We start from the raw sequence: 6,000 nt of genomic DNA on the forward strand, positions 1-6,000 counted from the left end.
CTGAAAGGCAGGACACCTTTGTTCTGTCCAGATTTAAGGGTTTGTAAGTACTAGAATATAAGAAACACTACCCACCTATGTTGGTAGATTTTAAACTTCTCCAAGGCAGAACTGGGTCATATTTCCTTTGAATACCCTCAAGGATCATGGCACGTTATTAGTCATCTTAACAGCTACCCTTTGCTGAACAATTTATGAGCCATGTACCCGCCTAAAGACTCAAACTTGTTGAGTAGTGGTTATTATGAGAAGAGAAGGAAGGGAGAGGGCCACAGCATGGGGCCTACAGCCTACCCAAGGCCTCCAGCTTCTGAGAGCAGGCAGCGCTCCCAGCAGAGGCAGCTGGAAAAAAAGTAAGCATTCATCCTCTTTTTTTTTTTGAGATGGAGTCTCCCTCAGTCACCCAGGCTGGAGTACAATAGCACAATGCTGGCTCCTCCCCTCCACGTTCCGGGTTCAAGCAATTCTTGTGCCTCAGCCTCCGGAGTAGCTGGAATTGCAGGTGTGTGCCACCATGCTCAGCTAACTTTTGTATTTTTAGTAGGGAGAAGGGCTTCACCATGTTGGCCAGGCTTGTCTTGAACTCCTGGCCTCAAGAGATCTGCCTACCTTGGCGTCCCAAAGTGCTGGGATTACAAGCTTGAGCCACTGAGCCCAGCCCATAATTTTCTTCTAATGCACATACAAAGCTGAGCTGTTGGGCTGCATTTGGCTGTTTGGGTTGTGGATGGAGAAAAACATGGTAAAATTATCCGAAGTAGGATTAAAAAGTTCAGTAAGAGATGGGAGCTGAGGTAGAGAAGGCAGCAGTGTGGGGCAAGATGAGAGAGGCTTAGGGAAGCAGCTGTCTTCATGACAGGCCTAGGGGAGAGGATTGTCCAACTAGGATAAGAGAGTGTTTCTCTATAGGAGTGTGATTCCTCTTTCTGGGCTACAACCCCCTGCTCTGAGACTTCCAGGAAATGTAAGATGACTCTGTAAGATGTGTTACATTCAGATTTTTGTAAGATGACTCTGTAAGATGTGTTACATTCAGATTTTTGTTTTTTCCTGCCACCTGGTGCTAAAATGGGCCTAGAGAAGGCGCAGGCTTAGATTGAACTGGCAGGAAAAGCTTTTCTCAATAACCGGGATCAAGTGGCTCTTCAGACAGCCCTCGGTTTTCAAGGGATCTTGCCAATGGGAAGGATTATGCATAGTGATGGGCAGAGTTCATATGTAGCAAAGTCTTGCTGCTGGTTGGAAATGCAGGCCCAACAATTTCTTACCTCGTCTTTAATAAACTGTTATCTACAAATTACTTTTCCATTCATTGTTTCACCTTTGTTCCCATGATAACCTATTGAACCAGGCGTGATAAACTATACAAGTCCTACTTAGTAGACAATGTTCAGTGACGCGCCCAATTCACAGAGCTAAGAAGGGCTGGGCCTGGGCAAGAATCCAGCTCTTTGGACTCAATGTGTCTTCATTTGTCTAGGCCCCTTGCCATCTCAGTCTGTCTACTAACAGCAGCATCCCTTCGTTCTACCTCCTTTCACTCCCTTCCACCCCCTTGATCATCCCAGGCTTGAATATGGAAGTTGAGGTTTTAGGTCCAAGTGCAACAAAAAACATCACGGCTGAAAAACCCAAGAGCCTTTTTGCATTTTGCTTATATCTTTTGTATATAACTTTTTGTTATTGACGGGACCTGGACTCAGTAAATTTTATACACATTATAAAGTCCAGGAAATAAAGCACAAGATAAATACCTCATTCTTTTCCCTCTGCCATGTCTTACAGTCAACCTGTTGTGGGAAATAACTGGAGGTGAGGGATTAGTCCCCTGAATACATAGAACATTATCTTTTACATTTTTATTTTTTAGAGACAAGGTCTTGCTCTGTCACCCAGGCTGGAGTGCAGTGATATGATCCTAGGTCCCTGTAACCTCAAACTCCTGGGCTCAAGCATCCTTCCACCTCAGCTTCCTGAGTAGTTGGGACTACAGGCATGTACCACCATGCCTGGCTACACAGAACATTATCTTCACATTATGCCCTAACCATATAAATACTTCATAACCGTCAAGGCATATTTGGAATTCTCCAAACATACTCAATGTCAGTATTTGCCTCAGGCCTGTTTAGTATTTCCATCAGCAACTTGAAAAGTAATGTGAAAGGAATGTTCGCAGATTGTTCATATGGCCAAAGCTGAGAGAGATGGCTCATTTACTGTGTGTAGTTACAGGTTGGCAGAGCTGCAATGCAGGAGATTGAACAGCTCTGTGTTCTTGAGCAGCTTCTGTGTTCATCCAACACCTGCAGCTCTCAGGCCTTTGACCTGCTCATTTCCAAGCAGTTTCATCTTCTTGGATATCATGGCCACATTCTGGACCTTGCTATGACTCAGGACTGCTTCAGCTTATGCATTTCCAGCATCACAGTCTCTGAGCACAGTCTTTCAGCTCTTGCTTTCTGACTCCCTATTTCACCTGTTCTGAACTCTTCTGCTCCTTGTTGCTACCAACTTCCTTTCTTTCTACATTAGTGAGCCCCACCACTTCCTATGTAGCTTCAAGTCAGAAACTTGGACATTCCCCTCCTATTCCCCTTACTACTCCAGACTTGAATATCGAAGCGATTCTGAATATACTGCCTCACTGTTTTGCCAGTTTTTCATAAGAATTGTTTTGAGCTGAAGGCAACTAAGAAGCAACCAGTGCAGAAAGAGCTTCTTGCCTTCCTCCTCTCTGTCTAAAAGTGGACATAAATTTCCGTTTGTGAAGGCGTTTCCCTGTCCCCTTTCCCATATCAGCGAAAAACAACCCTTATCACTGGAGACAGAAAATCGGCACTAAGATGGGTCTGCACAAACAAACCTTATTAAAATAAAGCCCCAGCTGTCATTAGTTTCCCTTGTATATTTACCTTTCAGCAACTCATCACCCCTAGAAGCCCAAACCCCCTTTCCTTCATCTTGTCACTTCTTCACAATTTTATCACCTTTGTTAAAATGGTATATAAACCCCTGGTCTAACTGCCTCTTCTGATCTTTTTTTTTTAATCCATGAAGATTTCTGTGCACCTAAAAAATTACACTATTAACATCAAATACAATTTTCAGCGAGGTATTGTGGCACATGCCTATAATCCTAGCTACTGGGAAGGCTGAGGTGGGAGGATTGCTTGAATCCAGGAGTCTGAGACCAGTCTGGGTAACATAGTGAGACCCTGTATCTTAAAAAAGAAACACACACACACACACCCCCCTGTAAGCCATTTTCCTGTCAATTTGTCTTTTCTCAGTTTAATTTAAAGGTCCCAGTTATTTAATATAAAAGGGTAGAAGAAAGTCCTTTTCCTTCCCTACAATATGAAATTTGAATTTATCATCTTTCTGCTCTCATATCAACTGATTACCAGATTCTGTAGATAATAACTCTATCCACTGTCCATTTTTTCTGTTTCCATAACTGCCCCATGCCAATGTAATTGATGCACCTGTCAGGTCTGCTTGAGGATCTCACTAAAAGCCACCAGGAACATCTACATACTACTTTCAGAATCCCCTTGAGTTCCTTCCTGCTTTTCTGATTCCTCTGATCATCGGCCTTAATTGAGGCACTGTATCTTCCACCCAACTCCTTGGAGTAACCTTGGTATTCCTGGAGGGAAGGAGATTGAACACCCACTGGCCTTATATAAGAAGAGGTCTTTATCACATCTTGTGAAACTATGGCAAGCATTCTTTGACCTTCCTACCTGCCTCTTTCATTTCCTTTCTTTCCACCCAGGCTGGAGTGCAGTGGCATGATCATAGCTCACTGAAGCCTCAAACTCCTGGGCTTAAGTGATCCTCCTGCTTCACCCTACTAAGTAGCTGGGACTGCAGGCATATACCACCATGCCTGGCTAATTAAAAAAATTTTTTTTTTGCACAGATAGGATCTCACTCTGTCTCCTAGGCTGGCCTCAAACTCCTGGACTCAAGTAATCCTTCTGCCTTGGCCTCCCAAAATGTTGGAATTACAGGCATGCACCACCACACCCAACATACCCACCTCTGGTTTTGAATACTTTACCCTCCCGCTTGAGATGCTAGGAGATACTGGAGGTAGAGATGCCAGCTAAGCTGGAGCACCAAGTTCCAAGTGTTAGGAATAATCAGAATAAAAGAAAAATCACAGAGCAGGAGTCTGGCAATGGAAAGAGGAGATTGGGTTAAAACAAACAAACAAACAAACAAACAAACAAACAAACAAACAGAATCAAAACATTGCTGGAGTCAAGCCTCACATGTGGGCCCACCTGGCTTCAAAGAGCAGAGATGGACTGAACCACTGGAGCCATAATATTTGGAGATAGTAAAAAATGTGTTTTTTTCCCCCCAGTATTTATTTTACTTTTGGGATGTGTTTTGGAGAGGAATTGATGAGTGAATAAACAATGTAGGTCTCAGATAAGGGGTCACCTTGCACCCTGCTCCTCTCTGGGCCACGCCTTCTTTGGAGGACCTATGATAGAAATGGCTTTGTGATGTGTTGAGCTTCACAAGGTCTCAGGTGGCCTCACAGTATTTCCACCAGCGCCTAATAGATGCATAGAAGACAGACAGATGAGGGGTGTTGGGACTCAGAAACCAATATCCCAAAATATGTTCTCAAACTGATGTTTCTTTTCTTTCTTTCTTTCTTTCTTTTTTTTTTTTTTTGAGACAGCCTTGCTCTGCCACCCAGGCTGAAACTGGTATTTCAAAATACGTATGCTTACTTTGACATAGTGAACTGAAGAAAAATCCTCAGAGTCTCTCTGAGCTACCTCCCCGACCTGCACTGACTCCCCCAAGGCCAGGCTAAAGTTTCTTTTTCAGCCTAAAGTCCATATGTTCCCCCCGGTGCCCACCACACACAGACACACACATAAAATTGTGTTTTTCTCCTCCTTCCTGTAACACCAAGAATGTACCCACACCTAAAAAGACCCTTTTACAAGATAGCATCTGCCCCTTAGGCTCCACTCGAATTTCAAAGAGAACTACTTACAAGTTAACTTGTGCCCCACAGAATTCCTCTTCTCCCATCTCCCATAACCCGTTTTGCCAGGATCCAAGGCCCCATTCTTTCTGTAACTTCAAGATGGCTAGAAGCTTCTGACCCTCATTGAGGGGTGAGTAATCACTCTGTGATTATTTCTGTGTACATGTTAATAAATTTGCATGCCTGTTCTCCAATTAATCTGCCTTTTTTTTTTTTTTTTTTTTTTTTTGAGGCTGTGACACAGGATCCTTTTGGTGCCGCCAGAAATCTCTCAGCCCGTGGCGCCTCTGCCCCGGCTTTCCTAGGGCCTGCTGGGCTTGCTCGGCCCACTTGGTCTGGAGGTCCGTGCTCAGCTCGCACTACCCACCTGGATCCCACACCCGCTCTGCACTCAGCCCACAATGGGTCCGGCAGTGCCTTGACTGGCTTCTACTTTGGGTACCGGAGTCTGGATGAAGGAGACATGGCAGCACCCAAAACCTCACAGATGCCAGCAACTGTGAAGCCCCAAGCAGTGTTGCAGCTTTTGCTCAGGGATTCCCAAGGTCTGAGTTCCCAGGAAATGTTACAGTTCTCATTTGGTCCTGCCATCTGCAGCTCAGTAAGCAGGGGCATGTGGAGCCCACAGCTTTTTCTCCCTGACTGCTCCCCAAGGGGGAGGGAGCGCTACAGTGTTACAGCTCTTTCTGTACCTGCTATTTGGCGGGTTGCAGGTTCTTGTCCCATGACCAAGAGGAATGAGATACATGGAAACTGGAGCGTGAGCAAGGTAGAGAAGGGTTTTACTGAATGACAGAAAAGCTCTTGACACAAGAAGGGCCCTGAAGTGGGTAGCCTTCTCTGTGAGAGGGAGCCCCAAAGTGTGTAGCCATCTGTGAGGCTGAGTCCAGGGTTTTTATGGGGTCAGAATGGGGGAGTGAGTGCTGACTGGTTCGTGGGAAGCCCCTGGCAAAAGAACCATTCCATTGGCTAAAAGG

Source organism: Saimiri boliviensis, chromosome 4, assembly GCF_048565385.1.
Source record: "Saimiri boliviensis isolate mSaiBol1 chromosome 4, mSaiBol1.pri, whole genome shotgun sequence".
NCBI classification, from domain to species: Eukaryota; Metazoa; Chordata; class Mammalia; order Primates; family Cebidae; genus Saimiri; species Saimiri boliviensis.